The sequence below is a fragment of the Oratosquilla oratoria genome, chromosome 19 (assembly GCF_046742065.1).
Source record: "Oratosquilla oratoria isolate Oo_2021 chromosome 19, ASM4674206v1, whole genome shotgun sequence".
NCBI classification, from domain to species: Eukaryota; Metazoa; Arthropoda; class Malacostraca; order Stomatopoda; family Squillidae; genus Oratosquilla; species Oratosquilla oratoria.
In genome coordinates this window covers 5,073,783-5,083,782 of record NC_134795.1, presented here as the reverse complement: position 1 = coordinate 5,083,782, position 10,000 = coordinate 5,073,783, and positions in this window count along the sequence as shown.

Sequence of the window (10,000 nt, the reverse complement as noted above, 5' to 3'; positions counted from 1 at the left end):
TTTCTGATCCGACTAAGATACCATAGCAGCAGCCAGAATAATAAAGCAATTTGTATATTTGCATACGTACGTATGTATGTACACACACACACACACACGCACGCACACACACACACACACACACACACACACACACACACACACACACACACACACACACACACACACACACACACACACACACACACACACACACACAGGAGGGAAATAGCTGTCGATCACGAGTCCAACACGTGATCCAAAGACCAAGTGAATACACACACACACACACACACACACACACACACACACACACACACACACACACACACACACACACACACACACACACATATATATATATATATATATATATATATATATATATGTTATATGTACAATACTGAATGAGTCCCAGTGATTAGAGATACATTTTAACAACCACAATGCACCTTAATTCTAAGCCATCAACATTGGAAGACCCAATGGAGGCCCACATGCAGAAAATGAAATGCGGTACTGCCAAGGACTCGAACCCAGCAATCACCTGATAAGTGCCGTAGTAACTTACCAACTACTTTATCTTGATGTATATACATGTGCACACACACGCACACACACACACACACACACACACACACACACACACACACACACACACACACACACACACACACACACACACACACACACACACACACACACACACACACACACACACACACACACACACACACACACACACACACACACACACACACACATCACATATATTATATATATATATATGCATATACAGTATATATATATATGTATATATATATATTTATATATATGTATATACATATATATACATATATACATATTCATATATGTATATATATATATACATATATACATGTATGTATATATATATACTATAATAAAGTAGTAGCCTCTGTCTTTCTATCTGTTTGTTTGTTTGTTTGTTTGTTTATTTGTTTGTTCACGAGCTCCTCCTAGGGTTTTAAGGATAGACCCCCATAACCATATATATTCTGATAACCTATCACTCCAGGTTAAAGGTTAAAGTTAGGTGGTTTATGGTGAGGGAACACGCGACTACTGTAGTGTCCCCTTAAGTCGTGTATTATTTTTGTGACGTAAATATTAATATGATTAAAGAAACCATTGTATGTGTCCATATATATTATTTGTATTTGTGAAATTAATGTTACCACAAACCATAATAGCTTTTGTAAGAAGAAAGCATGTAAATGTAAAATGATTGTATAATTTTACCAAATATTAAAATATTTATTATTTTCATTCAATTTTAGTGCGGGTGGAAATAGATTATTCACAAACTCTTCCTGGGTTTTTGCAAATAAACCCTTATAACCATACATATTCTGAAGATAAATATTTGAGATACATTTCTTCACCTTTTAGCTGTAGACATTTATTGTCAATCCACACACACACACACACGCAGAAGAATGTGTACGTATGATATTTGTGTTTGTGTGTGCATGTATTTTCAAGCTAAGGTTTCCCAACCTTTGGGTAGTGGGGCGCAGACCTGGGAGGGGGAGTGTTTAAAGCTATATTTCATTTCCAAAAAAATATTTTGGTTAGGGTTAAGGGTTATAGTTAGGTGGGGTATGGTTAGGTTAGAGATTATTCACGAACTCGCAGCAACGCGCTGGTAATTTGGCTAGTATATATATATATATATATATATATATATATATATATATATATATATATATATATGTGTGTGTGTATATACATACGTCTGTGTGTGTGTGTGTGTGTGTGTGTGTGTGTGTGTGTGTGTGTGTGTGTGTGTGTGTGTGTGTGTGTGTGTGTGTGTGTGTGTGTGTGTGTGTGTGTGTGTGTGTGTGTGTTCACTTGGTCTTTGGATCACGTATTGGACTCGTGATCGACAGCTATTTCCCTCCCGGAAGAGAGCTCAGAGCTCGTAGGTCCGATCTATGGGTAATGCCCTTGCACACACACACACACCCAACTCCCCGCCCACGAGAGTCAGAGTAACGACCCGAGGCACAGCGATACCGAAATAATTTCGGCCCTGGGCAGGATTCGAACTGGCTACTGGGAGCAATTCTGCTTCCCAGTTCAGCGCTCTACCAACTGTGCCACCGAGTGTGTGTGTATTCACTTGGTCTTTGGATCACGTGTTGGACTCGTGATCGACAGCTATTTCCCTCCTGGAAGAGAGCTCAGAGCTCGTAGGTCCGATCTATGGGTAATGCTATGACCTTGCACACACACACACCCCCAACTCCCCGCCCACGAGAGTTGGAGTAACACCCCTCAGCGCTGCGATACTGATATTATTTCAGCCCCGGGCGAGGATCGAACCCGGACCTCCGTAGTGGCAGGCCAGAGCTCTAACCACAGCGCCATGAGTGTGCGTGTGTGTGTGTGTGTGTGTGTGTGTGTGTGTGTGTGTGTGTGTGTGTGTGTGTGTGTGTGTGTGTGTGTGTGTGTGTGTGTGTGTGTGCGTGCGTGCGCGACCCAAAAGCAAATTCTCACTTACATGAGAGATGGCCAAGTCAAAGATACGTACCTACTCCTACCCATTCCAGTCCCCTCCTCCACCCCTTCCTCCCTCCTATCTTAGCTCCTCATGGATGACATTCATCTCTGCATCCCGCCCACTGTCCTGGGTCAGAAGCAATGTGGCAAGACACAGTACATTCATAGGAAGACCGCCTCATTAAATCGGTGACCCCCTACCCCCACCCCCGTCCACTCATACAGAAAAAAAGAAGAGGAGAAATCTCTTCGGGTTGCATCAAAATATCATTCACATATAAGCACCCACCTAGCCCCCACCCCATTTCCCCGCCCATCCCTTCCTTGCATAACAGTATCATCTATACACAAGAAAGATGTGTGGTGTTCTGTTGTACGTTAAAAGCAAAGTCCATATCTGTGTTTTAGAGAAAGTGAAACAGGATGCATATGGTAGTTTGTTGGTAGAATTAACCCAAACAAATGGACAAAAGATGAATGTAGGTGTAATATATAGGCCAAAAACATTAGCAGACGACAAACTGCTGTTTCAAGTACAGTCTAGTTTCTCCAACTGGGACTTATTGATAATGGGGGATTTCAATTTTAATGACATTGACTGGATAACCCTTGAACATGGCCATATAGGTAGTGGCTTGATAGATTTTCTTGGTGACAATTACTTAGCTCAGCATGTACAGAGTTCAAAAGACATAGAAATTTACTCGATCTATTGATCACTACGTGAAAGCATGATAACCAATGTAGAATCTGGTATAACCATTGCAAGTGTTGACCACAAGTTAGATTTAAACTGCTAGATTCTTTTAGAATATATACTTGTGTATATAAGATACCCGATTTCAATAAAGCTCATTTCATATGACTACATCAGGAGCTTCAGCTTACATATTGGAGGGCAAAACTAAGGAAGAGATCGGTAGGTCAGATGTGGGAAATATTTAAAAATACGCTTCCTAAGATGATTCGTGCTTACATCCCGTTTAAGGACAGACGCCCAACAAATCAGGCTCACCCAAAATGGCTTGACAAAGAAAATGAAAAAAGTATTGCTACAAGAAGGCAGGCTTATAAGAAATACAAGTGCTTGAGTACATTTAATGATTAACAAAGTTTTGCAATGATACAGAGAGATTTAAAAAAGAAAAAAAAAGCGATAATACGATATGAATATTGCTGATAAATCCAAAGAGAATCCCAAAGAATTCTGTAGTTACATTAGAGATAAAAATGTTAATAGTAATCACATTGGCCCATTATTATCTGCTGATAGTCCATTTGAATATTCATATGAAGGAATGTGTGATATTTTAAACAACTATTCTGTTTCAGTATTCGTAAACGAAACACCTAAAAGTGAACCCCAAACTGAGACCTGTAAAAGGTCTACGGCAAACTTACTCACTACGGTAAATATAACAAAAGAGAAAATTAAAAAGTGTATAGGAAAACTCAAAGTTAATACAATACAAGGGCCTGACGGTTGGCATCCAAGAATCTTACAAGAAATTATAAAAAAAAAAAAATCTATCATATCCGGAGATGTCCTAAGCGAATGGAAGTTAGCTAACGTTACTCCCATATTAAAAAAAATGACAAAAAGAAACCAAAACACTACAGACTAAGCTTGACTTCAATCGTAGGAAAAATTATGGAAACTATTATCAGAGATGCTGTTGAACACCATTTAGAAAGTAATTGTTTGATAAATGATAGCCACCATGGATTCACAAGGAAACGTTCTTAGGTGACTAACTTACTCGAATTCTATAACAGTCATCTCGAATTATGACAAAAGAAACAATATAAATCTAATATATCTAGACTTTGAAAAAGCTTTGGTATCGTCCCCCACGAAAGACTACCTACTAAATTAGTTTCACACGGTGTAAGTTGTAATCTAATAAGTTGGGCTTGTAATTGTTTAAAAGATAAAAAAAAAAAGTTGTTCTAAATGGTAAAACTTCTAGTTGGAAAAATGTTACGAGCCGAGTTCCTCAGGGTTCCGTTTTTGGACCACTTCTATTCATATAATATATAAATGATCTTAGACAAAGACAACTACCTTCAAAAGTGGAACGACATCTTGAAAGACCGCACTAAGTTCAAAAGAATTTCCCGTAACCCTGTTGACAACTTAAAGATAAAGCTAAACAAACTTATCTCTGTAGTGAATGCAGAAACAGGAGGACCCAAATTAGCTAAAGTAATCGGCGATTTTCAACCCGGTTACTTCTACGGTAACGTTAAAACTCACAAGGAAGGAAGCCCACTTAGGCCAATCATTTCCCAAATCCCCACCCCTTCTTACCATGTTGCCAAACGGCTACATGATATCATCTCCCCTTACATTCCTAGAACTTACTCCCTCCGCTCTACTGAGGACTTTGTAGACATCCTACGGGTTAATAAACCTGTCGGAATCCTGGCATCATTAGATGCTAAAAATCTTTTTACTGAAATTCCTGTATTAAGAACAATCAATATAATTCTTGATTATGTGTATCATAATAATGACACCCCCCCCCATATCCCTGAGTCTACTTTAAAAGAATTACTTGTCACTTGCACCTTAGAAGTTCCATTCAGGTGTCTAGAAGGAAACCTTTACGTGCAGCAAGATGGGGTAGCGATGGGATCACCGTTAGGTGTCCTCTTCGCTGAAGCCTTCATGTCTGCTGTAGAAGGATCAGTCTTCCAGGACGGAGAGTTAAAACCATCTATCTACTGTAGATATGTAGATGACATCTTTGTCAGCACCCCTTCTGTTGATTTGTTAGAAAATATACGGTGCCGACTTCAGGAAATTTCATACCTAACTTTTACCACTGAAATGAATAACAATGGTCTACTCCCCTTCCTGGATGTGCTGGTTGATTCTACTTCCGACAACTTCATTACTAGTGTATATCGAAAACCCACCAACATGGATAAATGCATGAATGGCAAGAGCGAGTGCACAGACAACTGCAAGAAATGTGTCATTAGAGCATATGTAAAAAGAGCCATATCAGTGTGTTCCTCGTGGCAAGCTTTACACAGTGAACTTCAACACCTTAGACAAATGCTCACAAACAATGGGTATTCTAACACTGACTTTGATTCTATTACCAACAAAATGCTAGAATCCCATCTCACAATCAAAACAACCACAGAATCATAACTTCATTAACATTAATACAGAAACACCTTCACTAGTAATTACAAAAAAGACGAAAAAGTCATTAGGGATATCATTCATAAGAATTGCCTTCCTACAAATGAGAACAACAAAATCAGAGTTCTCATCTACTACAAAAATCCAAAAACTTCCTCTCTGATCATGACAAACAATTTGTCTAGGCGATCAGACTTCACATCCAGAACTAATGTAGTGTACCAATACGACTATTCTACAGGAGATTGTAATCCCCTCTCTCACACCTACATTGGTTTTACTAGATGTAAAGTCAGCCGTCGCCTATCTTTACATCTACAAGAGGGAGCAATCAAAGAACATCATAGGAATTTCCATAACGCTGCACTCAGAAGGGATGATTTGATCAATAACACCAAAATTATTGGATCGAGCAATGACCCTAGGAGACTACAATTACTCGAAGCCTTTCACATTAAAGACAAAGCTCCAGTCATTAACATCCAGAGCAATCTAATCTCTTCTATCCCATTATATAGAAATAAAAATCTCCCACTCCCCCCTCCCTCTACCCCTTCTCTCTCTCTCCCTTCACCTCCACCTCCTCCCTCACCCTCGGTGACCACACCCGCCTAACCCTCCCCCACCCTCCAACCCCCTTACCCCTTGACCTCTGAGATCCCTATTGTCTGCCCTCTTTTGTCTGACCTGATCTTAGGTATATATACATCGGTCATCCTCGGCTTGTCACTTTCCCTTCTTTCTCTCTTCCCTTTAAATGTAAGTCTCCGTATTTATTTTCACAAAATTGTCATCTTTATTATATTTATGTAATTTTTGTCACCATTACTGTTACCATGTAATTTTTGTTATTTCAGTTATATCTTGATATTGTCTTTTACCTTTACTGTTACCATGTAATTTTTGTTATTTCAGTTATATCTTGATAATGTCTTTTTCAAGACGAAACGTCGATTTCAAATAAGAACAAATGGATGAATATAGAGACCTAGTTTCAATTCACCCGGTTAATGGAAAATCTCTAATCAGGAAAATCGAGAATACGAAGAAAAAACTGAACAACTACAACAATGCTGTCGTTTTTAACTCCACGTGTATATATATATATATATATATATATATATATATATATATATATATATATATATATATATATATATATACATACATATACCAAGGCTTTTTCCCCCTTACAAGGGAGGTAGCCAAAAAGGAAAAGGTATAAAATCATTCCCACCCATTCCATCCCTGAATACACTCCACACCCCTCCACCCTCCCTCTTATCTTAGCACCTCCTGGATGACGGGTCATCCCTACACCTTGTCCACTGCCCTGGGTCAGAAGCAGTGTCGCAAGACACAGCACATCCACAGCAAGGCCGCTTCATTAAATCGGCGACCCCCACTCTCCGTCCCCCCATGCATAAAAGGAGAAGACGGGGAGAAATCCCTTCGGGCTGCGTCAAATTTTGCTCACACATACTACCTCACCCCATCCCCCCACCCATTCCACCTCATCCATCACAACATCATCCATATACAACCATTCTCCATTCACCCCTGTCTTTTGTTCTCTCCCGTCCTTCCTCAACAGACATTCCCCTCTTCCCCAAAGCCCCCTGCACCCCATCCATCCACCTCATACTAGGACGTCCCCTCATGTTCACTCCCTCCACATCTGCCTTCCATACCTCTTTTACTAGTCTTTCTTCACTCATTCTTTCCATGTGTCCAAACCATCCTAATACTCTTTCATCAACCCTGTCTCCCAACTCCCTTTCCACCCCTGTTCTCCTCCTCACCTCCTCACTTCTCACTCTATCTAGCCCAGTAACCCCCATCATACTTCTCAGACACCTCGTCTCAAACACATTCAAACTCCTTTTCTCTTCCTCTCCTATGTTCCATGTTTCTGCCCCATACAGTGCTGTTGGCACAATCACTCCTTCATACAGTCTCCTCTTAGCATCTATTCCTCATTACACTTTTTAAATCATATAAATATATATATATATATATATATATATATAGATATATATATATATATACACACACACACACACACACATATATATATATATATATATATATATATATATATATATATGTATGTATACATATATTCTAAGTTGTCTTTGTGTTTGACTTCCACAAGTTTCACACTTATTTTCAATATTAGGAGAGTTGACTTCCAGGGAACACTCCCCATCTTCTCAAACCTCCTTTTCGTCCACCTCCTACATCTCTTCTATTTCCTCGTTACCCCCCTCCTCCTCCTCCTGATATGGCGTATTGATTACACATGCTTTGTGCAATCAATATTTTAGGAACACTGATCACACCGAGATGGACAAGAGCCATTTATATCTGGAAAATAATTTCCAGTGAAAGAAAAATATTTACAATTATTAACTTTTACTATCCCTAGTTTCAGTTCCCCTTCATATCATTCACCTCATCTATAACTCCACTTCTTGTCACCAAGGGTAGAAGAGCTGAATTATCAATGACGAAATACAATACCAACTTTTAGTAAAAGATAAGTAGAGTAATCCAGGAGGCGCGTGGCTGCGGCCGAAGCCATCACATTTGCCCTATGCACTTGGACTGCGGGGACAGGTACCAGTCACTGCTGAGAATCGGAGAGGATTGCAGGATTCGAACTCACATTTAAGCAAATGCAAGGTCAGCAAGCGTCCGATTACGTCACCAGCGCACACCTCCTGTCTTAGAAATTACCCATACTAATAGAGCGCAGACAGGGGTCTAAAAATTCTTCCTAGAGAAATCTGTGGGAGTGGCCGAGAACTGTTGCAGACTACCGGGGAACTGTTGGTCTCCAGTTTCACAGTGTTGATGTACAGCTATTTCTTGTAGACTGACAGCAATTCTTTTTGAAAGACGTTGCCGAAAAAGGTCTGCGCGATGTAGCCAAACTCATTCGTCGTAGTCTTCCAAGAAGAGCCGTCAGAAAGTGCTGTCCTAACGTAGATATTCATAACTGAGGTCTTGTACTTCCGGGTATTAACTCTCTCCGTTGAGGCACAACCCAAACTTAGTGGGTTTAAGATAGGGGTTCTCATTAGGGGTGAAATTCACCCCCAGGGGGGAATTTTGGGTTTTCTGGGGGTGAATTGTGACCACATTAAGTTTACGGAGTGAGGAAAGCAAATATAGGCTCTGGCCTATCTGGCCTGTCACCTGGGCTGGAATTATACCAGTGCTGACCCAGGTTAATCTTAGGATTAGAAAAGTGTTACGCAGTGCGATAATATCTGCATATTATTTAGAATGCACCTTTTGAAACAAGCAATCTTGGAAAAGAGGGGGGAATGACATTCTGGCAAAGGGTGAAAGGGGTGCATGAGCCAAGCAAGGCTGAGAACCCCTGGTTTAAGATATACACTAGTATCATAACCTTGAGAAGTTATACTGGTTTGGCCCAATCAATGGATGTCGTCATTCCTACGTTGGTATTACCATATTTCAAAATGTTGTAAAACAGCAGAGAAACGTCAGGCCAATAAATGGACTTTACAAGTCTACTCCCTCTATTGTCTTGGACACGAAAAAGAAAAATTATAACTAATAATGACAAATAATTAGTGATAGTAATTATAAATATCTTAAACGGGAGAGATACACTAGTTTGGCTACAAGCTTCGTCAAAAGCTTGTAGCCAAACTAGTAAAATACAATAAAAATACTTTCACTGCATTTAGTGACATAGAAATCAAAACATATGTACTTCAACTTATCTTCTTTCATTTACATGCTTGAAAGTGACTATAATTGTTAGAAATATTTTTTAATGAAAATTATAAAAAAAAAATTATGAAAATAAGGTATTGCTGACTTTAGAGGGTACTTGACTGAAAACAGGAAATGTGAAGCGGTTGGTCATCATCATTTTGTAGAGACCAATGTCCCAACTATCTTTAAGGAAAAACAGAGCTACAACAAATTAATAATAAGTGTGTTTAAAAAAAAAAAAGCTTAAAATCTGAAAAAATCGTAGGTATTTTTTTTACCCCAAACACAAAAAATACAAAAAAACATTTCCACTGCATTTAGTGTCATAGAAATCAAAACATATGTACTTCAACTTATCTTCTTCCATTTGCATGCTTGAAAGTGACTATAATTGTTAGAAATATTTTTTAATAAAAAACGATGAAAAATAAGGTATTGCTGCCTTTAGAGGGTACTTGACTGAAAACAGGAAACGTGAAGCGGTTGGTCATCATCATTTTGTAGAGACCAATGTCCCAACTATCTTAGGAAAAGTAGAACCACAACAAATGAATAATAAATGTGTTT